Here is a 16,692-nt window from a genome sequence, read left to right on the forward strand (position 1 = left end):
TTGTGTATTAAATAAGAGTGTATGCATTTTAAAAACAATGTATGGAATCACTGTACAAAAAGATAATAATGCTTAAATCCAGTCAATAATGGAGGCTTAAGCTAGACTGAATAATGAAGTTTCAGCTAAAGAGTTTATTATGGAATATCATCCTTTGGCTTAAAAGGCATTACAAAACATGCTTTCTGTGTGACTTGTACTATCTTGATACAACAAATGCTGCTTTCATGTTTTTTCATAACCACTACTGTACATACAGATATCTTTAGTAGATGAATATATACAGTACTGGTCAAAAGTTTTAGGCAGGTCACAGGTAGGAAAAAAAGCTGCAGAGTAAAGAATGCTTTCAAGTGTTAATAGTTTATTTTTTATCAATTATTAAAATGCAAAGTGAATGAACAAAAGAGAAATCTAAATCAAATCAATATTTGGTGTGACCACCCTTTATAGATCACTGCCGTGAGGGAAACGCTATAAAAACATAACTTTATTATGATAATCTAAGAACAATACTTGGGTAGAGGTCACTAATCTGCAGACAACAATTGTGTAGGGAAAGAGTGTAACCCCTGGAAGGGAGGTGGTCTGCCCAGAGGATTATAACCAAATAAATCTTGGGTAGACACCTGGTGTAATGAATTGTGTCTCAATTTACTGCTCCCCAGAGGATACAAACACAAACTGGTGTGTCCCTGCTATCCAAATGGCTAGAAACAAATGAAACAACTGAGGGGTGTGAATACAACCCCTATATTCAGAGCTCACAGCCTAGATAGCGTGGCACCACCAGATAGCGTGAAAACAAATGTGCTAATGGGTACAAGAATTGGGGCAAAAACTAATTAGCATAAGCCCCTATTAACATCCCACAGAGAACAGGGCTACTATAAGGCTGATAAAGCAAAGTAAAGCTTCAACAATGTAGCCAGTATCGATGAGTCTAAATCACCCTCAACTACCTAGCATTGGGAACTAGCTGTCACCTTCACTAACAAGCGTCACACTCGACGCGTTTCTTCATTAGAGATTCATCAGGAGTATACAGCACTGAAGGTTTACATTAGCAGAGCTGCCGCACTAGTGGTGTGTGGCAGCAAGTCCGGCGCTATTTTGGCCGTAATACGGCCGCTCAATGCGCCGACTTATGAAGAGAGAAGACCGCCCACAAGGGGAGGGGCTCCAATGGAACATGGCCAATCGCGATGCTGGGAGGCAGGAGCATAGCCTGCCTTCATTGCGCTGCCGTGTAGGATGACCACTGTGCCCCTGAATGATTAAATGTCAGCGCAGGCATAGTAGAAGGTCTTCTCTCTTCATAAGTCGGCGCTTTGAGCGGCCAAATTACGACCAACCTAGCGCCGGACTTGCTGCGACACACCACTAGTGTGCCAGCTCTGCTAATGTAAACCTTCAGCGCTGTATACTCCTGATGAATCTCTAAAGAAGAAAAGCGTTGAGTATGACACTTGTTAGTGAAGGTGACAGCTACTTCCCAATGCTAGGTAGTTGAGGGTGATTTAGACTCATTGATACTGGCTACATTGTTGAGGCATTTACTTTGCTTTATCAGCCTCATAGTAGCCCTGTGCTCTGTGGGCTGTTAATAGGGGCTTATGATAATTAGTTTTTGCCCCAATTCTTGTACCCATTAACACATTCATTTTTGACCTGGTGGTTCCCCGCTATCTAGGCTGTGACCTCTGAAAATAGGGGTTGTATTCACACCCCTCAGTTGTTTCATTTGTTTCTAGCCATTTGGATAGCAGGGACACATCAGTTTGTGTTTGTATCCTCTGGGGAGAAGTAAATTGAGACACGATTCATTACGCCTGTGCTCTCAGGTGCCTACCCAAGATTTATTTGGTTATAATCCTCTGGGCAGACCACCTCCCTTCCAGGGGTTACACACTTTCCCTACATAATTGTTGTCTGCAGATTAGTGACCTCTCCCCAAGTATTGTTTTTAGATTATCATAATAAAGTTATGTTTTTATAGCGTTTCCCTCACGCCAGTAATCTATAGTTATATAAGGACGTCTGCCTCTTCTATACCTCTCCTTCCGTGAATTTTGTGACCACCCTTTGCCTTCAAAACAGCATCAGTTCTTGTATGCTAGTCTGAGTTTCTGGGAAGATATATGCAAAATGTTAGTTCTGCAGGTGGCAGATAGGCTTAGTGTTATTTTATTGGAAGGAAACTCAAGGGTATGCAATATAGCTTTCCTTTATGAAAAAGCACTGATTGAATGGTTCAAGCCTATCACCAGGGTAAATCTGGTGGTAGCCTCAAACTGTGTTGAGGACACCATTAATCCTGACCAAATCCTCAGCTCCTGGATGACCTTGGAGAGGGGGATGTGGACAGTCACACTGTGACCGTTTTAAAGTTTTAATGTTTTCTTAAGCAATAGTGAAGAATCATAGTTATGTGAGAAAGAGGTACCATCATGATCTTAAGGAAATATGGCACACAATCCCTGTAAGGCAGAAGATCATCCCATATATCCTAGAGCTTTACTTTACACTGTTTTATCAGGTGTAACATCAACAAAGACCTTAAGAAAAATACTAGCATTATGTAGCGAAAAGTAGCCAGACATCTCAAGGTATTTTTGAAATTGAAAGCTATTAGTGAGGTTTGACTATCGTACACTCTAAAATTGTGTGGTAATTTATGTTTGTTATGTAATTCACGTTTCTGGAAGGTCATGTTAAAGGTCAAACATATACAATTTATGTCTAATTAGCTGATCTATGTTAATTAATGCATTATATTTTAGTACATTTAATTTAATTAGCATAAGGAATATAAAAGGGTGAAGGAGACATAAGACCATGAAAAGATGGTGGCAATGTTCCCTGAACAATAAAAAATGGAAAGTCTTAGGTCTGCATCATAAACAAATTCTCAAAAAAACAAAAAGACTTTGTAGAATAAGCATCAGGCTTGGTAGTTGAAAATATTACTGGAGTGACTGGATAGCTAGTCATTGGTTCTTGGTTGTCCACTGCCAAAGTCAGGATCATATAGAGTTATGTCTATAAATGTCTCCATCTGTTTTATTATATGCTACCAAACCCAATTTTTAGTACATGCTGTTTCTAGCACACACCATAACTTAAAATCATTCATGTATGACACATTTCTCCCTTCTCCTGAAAATGAGCATCATGATTTGATTTGAAATCTTAACAGATTAATAACGGAATTCGTAAGATGGAATTCAAAATGAAAACCTTTAGAGACATTTCTTTAGAGGTCTTTCTTTTCTGTCCTGCATAACAGACGGATCCGTTATGCTTGCCTATAGACCTCTATTATGACGGATCAAAACGGAATGCCTCTAAAGGTTTCCGTTGTGAATTCTGTCTAATGAATTACGTTATTTTACATTATAACCATGTTATAACAGAAAACAATAACAGAATTCATAACGGTGATGTAAAGCCGCCCTAATTGTAAATCACCAGTTGATATGAGTTATGATCTGTAGCATGGTTGTTAGGCAGGAATAAAGACTATAAGATGAGAAATAAACAGAAATTGTGCAAAAGTGTGTTGTGCTAATTGAGCTGTGTGTATGCAGTTACTTAGGATCTGCGGCAAAAATCGAACACAATGAGCTGTCAATTAGATACAGAATAATGCAAAGACTTTTATTTTTACAATGTCAGTAATTGTATGGACTCCACAGCTCAAGTGTTGAGGATACCAAAGACATATCCGTCTATATTATAATCCTTGAACATACGCTCTTTCTCTAAAGTGGTGTTTCTCATTTCAGCTTAATACTTTCCGCATTGTTTGATCTTTCATATCTGATGCATAATGCCTAGAGTACTTTGTAAGAATTTCTAAACCATTTTTGTGGGATTGTTTAAAATATATCATTAAAATCTGAACACATTATATTCTGACAACTGGTTGAAATACAATTTTTCCTCATCAGGTTGCCTGTGATTATTTGAAAATATATATTGTGTACTACATTTCAAATTAGCATAGCCAATGTAATGAGCATATTCAAAGACCCCTGGAGGAGCCAAAGGATGGGAGTTTTAGTGGCCCTGGCTGTTAGTCAATCACAGTGGCCTTCCTTACACCGTTACTCTCTAGGGCAATGCAGTGAAAGGAGGACACAATCTTTCTTTCCTCAGGTCACATACTTATGTTGGGGCTGATGATAATCAGGGTGCCATTTTGAGTGTTTGTATGGGTGCAAGGCAGGATGTGTAGAGTGCAATGGCCAGCATATGGTGTAGGAGTCAGTAACCAGGTCAGATGTGACACAATAAATATCTGTCTTGAGAGTTGGAGTACATTCAACAATAGCAAAATTACAGTTCCCACAATATACAGTGCAAATCTCCCCAAATGGTTTTATATGATTTTGAGCAAGGATGGAGATAATTTACCTTTTTTCTCTCTATCTATCTGAAGTCTCTTCCTGCAGAATATATAGCTGGCAATTTCCCATTTGCAATTGAGGCGTCCAGTTTTTTTTTGAATCTCTATTACTGGCAAAGTCATGTCCAACTGTGAAGGGTGTCTTAACAGTATTCTTCTCGCTGCAGTAGAGTCTAGATAGCTTAGGAAGCAGGACACCTTACTGACTCCAAAGATCAGCCATGCAGATTTCTGAACCTTCTTCTCTCTTTCTATCCTTACTGTATGTAGATCATCCAGAGATCGGTAAGTCTCTGTAGCTTTAGGCCAGTCTAGTGAAGCATGGAGTATATAGAGTTGCTTCCTCACTCTTTCTCTCCTTGCTATCTTCAGACTAGAACTCTCTAGACACAGCTGGGGCAAATCCAGGATCCATACCCAAGCACCCTGTAGCTTTGTCACTTCCATCCACAACTATACTGGGTATACAGAGCAGAAAATGACACTAAATAACATGACAAACATTAAGAAGCAGTACTCCCTGCTCTGAGGTACTTCTGATTTTCAGCCATTAGGCTTGAATGATGACTGATATGTAAACTACAAGAGGTGAAAATGCCAAAAGTTCATTGTTCATCCAGGCCATGCAGTAGATGCAAATTTACTGCTTTTGTAGTAGTTGATATGTTCAACCTTGTTTATTGAGATAAGAGAAATAAACTAAGCATGTACATTAAGAATAAAATCTGTGTCCTTACTACACACCTAAACAAGATGCACCCTAGAGAGATCCAATCATTTACTTGTGTCTCCAGAAGTAACAGTAGTCAAGAACCCCTTTAGCTTTTATGAACATAGCAAGTTGTGTTCACAAAGCCTGGATGGCGGCATGCAGAGTCTCTATGGTTGGATAGTGCAGAGCCATGGCACTTAGTCTGGTTCTACTATGTGTTATGATTCTTTCGAAGAATGTTGCTATGCTTTGTAGTAATAAGTAATAATAATAAAATATGTTTAACTATAAATTATAGTTTTGATTAATATACATTCCCACACACAGCATAACTGAATGTCCTGGTGACGGCTAACTTTTTGCACCTCCCTATATCTCAGGGACGGCAAGGACACAGCAGTTGTGCCCACAACATCAACAGTGAGAGTTGGCTGTAATGTATAGCTGAGTTTCTGCTGTAATGACTGAGTTTTGAGCTAGCCCCAGGGTAGCCATTTAAACCCCTTAGATTAATGCTTAGGTTAATGCTGCAAACTTTTAAATAAAATAAAAAAAATTGGTGGAATGGCTGTTTTTTCCATCCCCCTTTAAACATTTATAAATATTAATCAATAATTTAAATGTACCCTAAAATTGTGCCTAAAATTGAAAAATATAATTCATCCTTCAAAAAGTAATCCCTCATACAGCTATGTCGATGGAAAAATTTTAATGTTATAGCTCTTTGAAATAATTTCATGTCTCATTATCAAATCAGTATTATTTCATAATACTTGGTAAAAGATTTCAGCCTTTGTGAAAAAGATGAGGTGCATCTACAATCACATAGTTATTCAAGCCCATTCTTTGAAACACTTTGGACAACTTCTATAGAGGAAGCCACAGCAACCAATCCAAGGCTACTTTCTGAATACAATAATTGACATTGACAGACAATGACTACCTCTACTCGTACTTAAAGCTGTTTGTTTCTACTTTATGTGACATTTTCCATCTTCATACATTTAGCATTGTGTTATAAATTACAACATGTGACTCATTTACACAGTGGGGCTCATTTATACACAGATCCTTTGGTTGTCATAGGTTATCATTATAAGTATCTGTGCAGCTTAGGTTATGCTCATTATAAAAATAACCATGGAAAAAGCAGCAGAAAATTAAGATTGCATTGTTTAAATAAGCAATGCTTGGCTCTGTATTATTCACATGTCCTTGATTTTCTGATTTGCATTTCTGTTCATATGTTGCAAGATTTCCAGTTTACTGGATCCAGCAGCAAAGACCAAATGTGCACTGGATGTGTGGACTCAAACTGAGATGTCCAACTGGAATGGCTAGAATCCTAATGCAAAGGGGAACTGTAGGACAAGAGTTGATAGTTTTGGGGTCTTAACGTTACTCCTATTTCAGCTCCCAGCTCGATTTACAGATATTTGGATCATAGGTACTATTTGTTATACGTTACATCAGTCATAGATAAAGCACCCTCATCAATCTCACTTGAAAAAGCAATTTTTCAGCATATCTCCCTAATTTTTATGCTTATTGTTCCCATTTGCTCATCTTCATACCCTTTTATAATCAAATTTCTCAACTTTTCCTCTGAACACACATAACACAGCCCTCATTTTGCAGCACACACTATGCCTCATTTTACTAGGCACTGTTAATTTTGTAGCAAATCACACATCCTATGCAGCACATTTCTTCGCTTCCTTTCACACGACTGTCCAACAAAGACATCTCACAACCTAGTTTATTCAGATTTACAGATTGGCATAGCCTAACACAATAGCTGATTCCCATTCTTTAGAGCAATGTGTGAGTCTGGGCTCCATTTAGCCATATATGCTATCATCTACAAATCTTAAATTTCCCTGTATAGCATCCAATGATATTATTTAGTGTATAGACCCTTACTGCATCTAGCACCTTCTGAACCAGGCAGTGCCCATAGCATAAAGTAGAATTCACTTTGTGATCCTGGGTGGTTTCATAGTTTCAGATAGCTGAACCACCAGCAACTGCCAGTTGGTCTGTGATTCACTATGCAACATATATATTTGAGTAGACGCTAATATTTTAGATTGCTATATAGCATTTCTTCTGTGCACAATAGTCATAGCTTCAAGACACCGTATGACATTCCCTAAAGTCATTTATTAATTCGGGCTTGTTGGTTGGTTTAGTAATCCTTATTGCGAGCGCTAAGTTTTCCTGGATACTTTTCAATGTGCACATCTCTTCTGTAATGTAGTGATTTAGAAAAGATGTGATGATTTTATTAAGACTAATAAAATGAATATATAACAAGATGAATTAAATAGCCCTATGCTAATATATACAATTTACCAGTGGTTACAGGAACATCCATGCGATAAGAAAATGCTTTGACATGTTTAATAAAAAAATAAGTTATACAAAGCATATCTCAATGCTAACAAGTGATTCCAGGCATCACAGGTGCTGGCGAATATCTAAAAATTTGTATATACACTACATAGTCAAAATTGCTTTGTAAAAATAAAAAATAAATCCAAAATAAAGAATTTTTAAAAAAATTAGTTGGACACCTGTGATCTGACCATCACTCCTATATAATCTTGAAGTTGGGTTCCTTTTGTGGCCATGCCATTCTCTATGTAATGCAGCAGATGTAGACTCACTGTGCTGTGGATGACTTTGGGCTACTCTTAAGGGTGTTGCAAAGGTAGTCCCCTGGTATTCACCCTTCTACTCCCGTACAGGGATCTGGACTTTGCTACTGGGGCAACCAGGGCACTATCACTGAGAGTAGTCTCCGTTCAGAAGCTGTTGGCCAAGGTAAGTCAAGAGACACCACTATGCGGCCCCTAGGAGACGGGTATAAGCATGGTCAGAGGGAAAGCCGAGGTTAAGAAAGCCAGTGTTTGCACAATATGATGAAACAGGCAATGGGTCAGTGCAGGAGGCACAGGGTTAATATAGTAATCAGGCATATGAGGTCAGAACACACAATAGCTACACAACTTTGCAGGAACCAGACAAGCTTATAGCTTGCCTTATAGCTCAGGCACCTTCCCATAGAGGAAGGTGCCCTATATATACATCAGGGAATGCTATAAAGCATTTACCAACCAGTACAGGAGGAAGGAGGTGGGGATAGTCATGAGCAGCATGGAAAAAATGTCAGCAGGCAGTGTGAGTACTCTGACATGAGAGGAGAGATGCCGGCAGACATGGACATTAGGACATTACACTCCACTTTTCTGGGAAGGATTTTGGCAAGATTTTGGAGCGTATCTATGGGAATTTGTACTCATTCAGAAAAAAAGTGCATTTGTAAAGTCAACCACTGATGTTGGATGAGAAGGCAAGGCTCACAGTTCCAATTAATCCCAAAGCTCTTTGAAGGAATTGAGGTTAGGGCTCTGTGTCAGTGGCGTACATACAGGGGTCGCAGGGGTCGCACTTGCGACCGGGCCCGGCACTCCAGGGGGCCCGGCCGCCTGTGGACCCGCCCTGCAGTAGTGCTGTGCCTGTATAACCTGGGCGGCCGGCCCGGGGCCCGCCCCCCCAGTGTTGAGTTTCCTTGCTGCCAGCCCTACCCTCCCTTGAGTCTCCTCCCCCTGAGCAGTGGCGTACCTACCATATAGGCAGACGGGGCCCCGAAGTGGAGGAGAGGCCCCGCCCCCTAAATGCTCCTATTTATCTTTCTAAAGCTAAAGGACCTTTGATGATGTCATCAGAGGTCCTGTAAGGGAACTGCACAGTGTAAAGTGTAGTTCCCAGGTTAGAACAGTGCATCTGCCAGGACCTGTGATGACATCATCTTCAACATCACAGGTCCTGCAGAATCTAGAAAAGGAACTGCACCAAAAATGGTGTAGTTCCTAGGTTTCAAAGGTATATCTGCCAGGACCTGTGATGACATCATCACAGGTCCTTCAACCCCTAACAGCAAGTATTAGAAGTTCACAAGCAGCTCTGCATTGATCCATACAGACTGGAATGGAGTGGTAAGAGGAGGTCCTCCACTTTTCATCATTTACCCCCCCCTCCATGCCCTGTTTTTACTCATTGCTCACTCATGTATAATACTTCAGACAGTTACAGTGACCACTACCTCATGTACCTCACAGGGACCACTACCTCATGTACCTCACAGTGACCACTACCTCATGTACCTCACAGTGACCACTACCTCATGTACCTCACAGGGACCAATACCTCATGTACCTCACAGGGACCACTACCTCATGTACCTCACAGTGACCACTACCTCATGTACCTCACAGTGACCAATATCTCATGTACCTCACAGTGACCACTACCTCATGTACCTCACACACACACACACACACACACACACAGTGACCATAATGTATAACTGACCACATATTTCTGTAAACACTGCATCTACAGTATTATACCTTCTATGTCTCACATCAATACACTGCTCTGTGTGTGTGTGTATATATATATATATATATATATATATATATATATACACACACACACTGCATATATTACACAGTATTATACATGCAATATGTACAGATATATAGTATATACCGGAGTGCACTGATATGTGAGGTACAAGGTATAATAGATGCTGTGTGTACAGATATCAGTACACTGCTGTATATACTATATATGTGAGGTACGCGGTATAATAGATGCAGTGTGTACAGATATATAGTATATACAGCAGTGCACTGATATGTGAGGTACGAGGTATAATAGATGCAGTGTGTACAGATATATAGTATATACAGCAGTGTACTGATACATATTAGCCTACATATTTATTATATAGACTAGTAGCTCAGAATTGAACCAATATCCATTTACTATTACTGCCAGAACATGTTGGGTGTAGTAGTTTCAACTGGGCAGTCAGAGGTTGTAGGCTACAGAAATATAGCAGAGTTAGTTATAAAGCCATTGATAGGACAATGCAGTATTTTACTATATGAAGGCAAAAGAAATGCATGACAAAACCAGCACTGCTACATAATGTAGCAGAGCTGGTTTTACGTGGGAATACCGTGGGTTATACCGAATATCATCCTCTTGTATATAGTAATATACAGTATATAATATATATATATATATATATATATATATATAGAACAAGGAAGGACACCGCAGCACATCCGTAGGTGAAAAATAGTGGATCTTTATTCACCCTTGCGACGTTTCAGTCCACTTGCTGGCTTGATCGGCTTGATAATAGTCCCAGTAAGTGGACTGAAACGTCGCAAGGGTGAATAAAGATCCACTATTTTTCACCTACGGATGTGCTGCGGTGTCCTTCCTTGTTCTATATCATACACCGTGGTAAGGTGTTTCCACCGCTGGCACCCATCTGCGTGTCACCAGGTGTGCTGCCCTGATTCTACATAGTCTATATATATATATATATATATACACACACACACATACATACATACATACACACACGCACGGCAGCGGGTTGGGGGGGGGCGTAGACGGGAAGGGGGCCCCATGGATCAGTTTCGCACCGGGGCCCCGTGGATTGTGTGTACGCCACTGCTCTGTGTAGGCCACTCTAGTTTCTCCACATCAGACCAGAATTCATTTTAATCTGGCCTTAACATGACTGGACAGGGGTCAGATAAAATATTCTGGATTATTGGATATTAAAAATAAAAAAAGTTGGAAGAGGGAAGAGCACACAAGATAGTACAAAAGCTTGTAACATGTTCAGATGTCCTAATAGTACTTGACAAGAAAGACCAATATTTACATAAAGAAGCTCTCCACTAGAAATGAGCATGTGTGAAAGTGTACCTTGTTTGCATTATGTTAACGGTCAAATTTCTTATTACAGAAATGTGTATCCCCCATATCAGGCATTGGAGATTGCCCTTATGCTGTCTAGGCTCAGCCCTCAGAATAATGTTCCTTCTGCTTTGAACGGAAACAATGAGGCTGTTGTGCACTGTATCTCTAACAATAATACTGCATAATTGTTATGCTGGATTAATAGGGCTCATTGAAAATGTTAACACCCAGATGGATTCTGTCACATTCTACTAATTCTGGCTGAACTGGTAAGACTAGTTAGCTGAATGCTGGACTTGACACTGTACTGACAGCAGAAAAGGGAAAAAGCAGCATGGTAACACTAACATCATATTATTAACCACCATAAGTTACTGTCTTAATCAGATTTGTACTAAAAATAAATGAAGAAATATTTTATGGTAACAAGTAGAGATGAGCCTGTCCGCCTAATTTTTTGGGAAAAATTTGGTTCGATCTGAATTTATTCGCGTCAAATTACATTAAAAAACGTCTATTTCCTGGCTGCAGAGAGCCTTTATAGTGGTGTAGAACACTGTGCCTTCCAGTTACATGCATAGGGAGCCTGCTGTGGTAATGAAACAATACTGTGAGTCCATATGACATGCAGATGACAAGCGTCACTCTTAGAATCACTGCACACTTCACTTATTTGGGCAGTTTGGGGCCAAAACTGACCAAATAACTTAAGTATGAACTCAGCCTTACAGGTCGATGTTAGCGCCAAGAAGAAGCGCACTCCTTTTACATCATCATCAGCTGATTCCACATAGATGTCTACAGAACCTGTTCTATTAAGCGCTCATACAAGTAGAGCGCCCCCCGACAGAGTGGCAAGCAATAGCAATACTGATGAATTACTGACCGAATGCTGACCGAGTTCAGATGGATGCTCAACAGACAGGATCCGTTTTTTGTTCTGACGGATCAGAGGAAGGGTAAAATAATGAGTGACGTCAACACAAACTTACTGCTGACATCCTCTGAAGATGATAGAGATACAGCTATAGAGAGGAGTTCCTGATTGATAACCTCATTCATTTAACGGAAACGGAGAAATCTCTCTAGAGGACTCAGCATTTCCTTATGTTGCAAATTCATCACATGCTGGCTGGTTTCTGATTTCCCCAGCAGATTGCAGCTGATTGCTGGGGGGTCCCAACAGTGGGACATCCTGCTACCGGCTTACTTTCTGGGGCCTGCTAACAAAACGGAATTGTCTAAACTCTTTTGTGTAAAGTAATTGATGGTGACACTACAATGTGTGGGGATCAAACTAGGTTCATATTTAATACCTGTGTGTTCCCAGAAAAATAACCATCTACAGAACATTGACGTGATCAACGCACAGCTTTTTGGAGCTGCCAAAGCATATATGAAAGAAGTGACAGAGCCAGTGAGAGGAAACACAATATGAATAGACTGTGGATCAATTCTCCCTTGATTCACCATTATGTGACCCTGGTCTTTGGCTGTTACAATTCCAGAACTAATGCTATCCTATGAAAAAGGAAGTTTTGTTTGTGTGCTCCCTCTCCTCCCCCACTATACATCAGCAACCATTGTACGCAAATGCAGTTCGGCCTTCAGTGCACTTCCACTTGGCAACACTGCCTAGCAACACCATACGAACATAGAGAATTCATACTGGGCATGCATTAGAATAATAATTGATTGGAGAACTGGATTTTGTCCATAATGCGGCGGCTCACGCTGCCTTGTTCATGCCGAAGCTTAACCTTGACAATGAAATGTTTATACTGTGTCTGTTAATCATCATACGTTCTTCTGGTTTTTTTCCGGGGATCCTGTGATTTTACTAGAAAATAAACCAGAGCTAGACAATAAAAGTGAACTGGACCTGTTGCTGCAGATACTGAATTTCCTCATTTTGTCTTTTGATATATACACAAAACAAATGCCAACAGTCACTGAATGTTAGGGGGACATTTATTTTATAGATATATACGCCAATTTATGGCGTATATCTGGCGTATACCTGTCGCAGATTTGGTCACAATCTGTGACTTTTCCCCGCTCACGCCAGATCTAAGGGGGCATGGCATGGGTGGGGAAGGGGGTGGGCCAGCCCGTCTCATTTATCGTATTTCCTATGCCTGTTTTAGGCACGGAAAATTATAGAAATGTACACCAGCAAGGGAACTGGCGTATATTTAGGCTGGCGGTGGATGCACCTAAATTATGTAGAGGCCGTCGCTTTCACTTAACTTAGTTGCATCATGTTCCAGTGCAAGGAGTATTAAGACTGGCGTCTAAAATGCCAGACTTAATAAGTAACCCCATTTCTTTTGAGAGAACGTTTTTGGGTAGGATGCCATAAACATAGGTGTAACTATAGTTGTAGCCGTCATAGCAGCTTCTGTGCACTGGATGGAGCCAGTAACTGTAGTGCTGCTCCCACTGAAGTGAATATTGCTGCAGAATGGACTGAGGTATCTAATTCCAGTACCAACTTCTGGCACCGGAGCTACAAGTTAACATCTGATTGGCAGGAGTGCTGAGTGTCAGACTCTCACCTATCTGATATTGATGGCCTAATCTGGGAATAAGCCGTTAATATAATAATTATGGGCAATCCCTTTAAGTGATTATTAAAGTGCTATTCCAATCATAGACATTTATGCCACCATATGTGTTATCGCATATATTGTATAGAAATGTGGCAATAAATAATGTATAAATGGATGGAACTGCATCTTCTGTAAATCTATCATCATGCATTAATATAATGCCACTATGGCGTATATTTCCCACTGCTACAGTGGTGGCCTCCACACAAAAAAAGCGCACCAAAAACCAAATAAGCTTCTTCTCTATGTTTCTTTATCAAAAATACTTCACATTATAGCGCATGCATAAATGACTCATTGGTCAAAGGCACATATAATCACAAAATCCTGTGTACATAGGGTCTGCCCTATGTAGCTATGTTTTGGGGTCTGCCCCCTTTGTCAAGCATGCGTGCTAGCTTTCCAATCATCATTAAATAGGCACTGCCCTCAATCCCAGCTGTAGCTAAAACAGCACTTAGTAACATCTTACTTCAAAACATTGTCCTATAAAAACACATTAAAGTTATAATTCTTATTTAACCCTTTTGTGATTAATGTTTCTGCCACCAATGATTTGATTGAAGACAGTGGCGGCTGCTGCCACAGCACTGCTCCTTTATGGTCTGATCTCCCATTCTTCCTGGTCGGGCTGCCGTGTAAGTAGAGGGTTGCTTTGGCCCTTTACGCACACTGTAGTTCACTTGCTGTCAAGGCCTCTCTTACTCCGCCCATATGGTACATGCCCTTTGCCCTCTGGCTAGGGTTAGCACCCTAATTTATACCAGCCAATAGCTGGGAATTATCTATAGACACATTCCCCTATGGGAGAGTGCATGAGCAACAGGTTTAGTTCTGTAGTGCTCTCCTAAAGTGTGCTGTTTTTCGTGTATCTGACTTCTGCCAGTTTTTTGTTTCTGACCCATTACTGCCCAACCTGTGCCTGATCTCCATATTGATCTTGAGCTGCCCACCTTGCCCATACCCTGCCTGTCCTAACCTTGGCTTGTTCCTGACTACAGTTTTGCCTGATCCCTTGGTTCTCTGCTGCATTTTCTCTTGACCTCTTTGGCTCAGCAGTCAACTAAATAGAAACAACTCCAAGAGGTAGGTCCCCTGCTGCAAATTCCAGACTCTATTACAGGGGTTAAAGGTTGAAGACCAGGGTCTGTCACGATAATGCCCTTAGGAATAACTCCAAGTCAAATCTGTTCAGCTGACACAAGAGTTCCACACCCACTTTGTAACACCTATTTTAAAATAATTGTTCTCTTACAAATATGGAAACTTATGGGCTTCCTAGGCATTAGGGCCTAGTTGTAATAACACCTACAAATATGTTACTAGTGACAACAAAGGCTGTAAGCTTTATAAAGATATTGCAGAATCAATGTTATTGTTCCTTCACCTAAATTGTTACTTCACCTTTGGGTTTCCATATTAGTTTATAACTGTGCTTCCTGCAGCATCATTATCTTCTGAAGAAAAGCCTTATACACAAATAAACAAGTAATTTGTTTCTTTCCTCTGAAAACATTCCATTTGATAAATTTGTTTTTGTGTCATGATATCCAATATCTCTTTTTTTGTCCTCTTTCTAAAGCTACACATCACTCTCTCTAATAGGCTGCAACATATATAATGTTCTGCAACCATTTCAGATGCAGGAAGTGTGACAAGTGGAAATGGTCTGAGATGGTTTGTTAGATCATGATGGAAATAAGTTTTGATTTTCTAGGATTGAAAGCTTTTTCTTAAGTGCTTTACACAAACTCTCATCTATCAGTTTAACTTACCTCTATAGGATGTCATTCAATCCCTGAATAGCTCATCAAAGTATCAACGTTAACATGATCCCTTTTACTCTTTACAAATATCAAATGAAAAGTAAGCGACCCATTTATGATACTTTGTATCCTACTCCTTTCTACACACACTCAGGAAAATAGACATTCTTGGTGGTTTGATTATAATGTGTGAAAACAACGGGGCATCTTTGTCGACGCTTGCATTTCAATGAAAGTGGTGAGTATGAGATTATATATACAGTAGAAAAAGTACCCGACACTGGTCGAGTAGGAAGTGCTTGTCTGTTTTTGTGATTTGTTCAAAAGGTGCCCAGAAAGCCATTCCATGCCCTGTTTTTTAATGGGGAAATTGCTAGTAGCCCTATATACGCTGGCAGTTACACACTGTTTATTTTATTAAATGTCTCCTATAACATTGACCTCCACAGCACACCACTCACTTAAATGTGACCTTCACAGCACCTGTCCCCTTAACAGTGACTTCCACAGCATTATGTCCCCTTAACAGTGACCTCCACAGCGTCCCACCCCCTTAACTGTGATGTTTCAGTGCCCGCCCTCTTAACAGTGACTTTCACAACACTTTACTCCCTTAACTGTGAGCTTCACAGTGCCTGCTCCTTAACAGTGACCTCCACAGCACCCCACCCCTTAAAAGTAACTTTCCCCATAAAGTGACCTACACAGCACCCTTCCCCCCTTAAAAGTGACCTCTACAGTGCTTTGCCCCCCTTAACAATGACCTCCACTTCACTACGCACTTTAACAGTGACCAATAACAGTGAAGAATACTGCCTCAGTTGTTATGGAAACCTGGTGTAAAACTGTGTGTATGTCAAGGGGACCTTTTAGCTTCTATTGACTAATAAGGCAATTTGTCTGTGTGTATGACAGTTACTATATGAGTGAAGGACCTACAAGCTTCTATTGGATAATAAGGGCCATGTGACCGTGTGTATGGCAGTTAGGATATGCATGAAGCTGCAAGTTCCTATTGGCTAATACATATTTTTGGGACAATCTTAAGAATGGTTCATCCTAGAGAGCTGAGACCGTTACAAAAACCTTCTGGATGCCTATAAAGGACAGACAGACAAACAGACATTGATTTATATAACAAAAATAAAAAATAAATTTTATATATATATATATATATATATATATATATATATATAAATAAATTGATAAACTCCACGGCACATCCAGAGGTAGAAAAAGTAACAAAAATATTTATTCACCAGACATACAGCAACATTTCAATCCTCTCAGTGGGATCTTTCTCAAGCAAATGGTGATGGTCATCACCATTTGCTTTAGAAAGATTCCACTGAGAGGATTGAAACGTTGCTGTATGTCTGGTGAATACACATTTTTGTT

The 16,692-nt window shown here is 40.1% G+C and overlaps 1 long non-coding RNA gene across 1 annotated transcript; it reads right to left on the bottom strand.

Annotated features, from left to right (window-relative positions):
- Positions 1–4,554: 4,554 nt before the first annotated feature.
- LOC120995549 lies at positions 4,555–16,314 on the bottom strand. The gene is made up of 3 exons (XR_005777622.1): positions 16,208–16,314; positions 14,525–14,535; positions 4,555–4,565 (listed from the first exon to the last, which is right to left on the bottom strand). It is a non-coding gene; the product is annotated as an uncharacterized LOC120995549 (long non-coding RNA).
- Between the last annotated feature and the right edge of the window lie 378 nt (positions 16,315–16,692).

The sequence above is a fragment of the Bufo bufo genome, chromosome 3, assembly GCF_905171765.1.
Source record: "Bufo bufo chromosome 3, aBufBuf1.1, whole genome shotgun sequence".
In the NCBI taxonomy this organism is placed as follows: domain Eukaryota; kingdom Metazoa; phylum Chordata; class Amphibia; order Anura; family Bufonidae; genus Bufo; species Bufo bufo.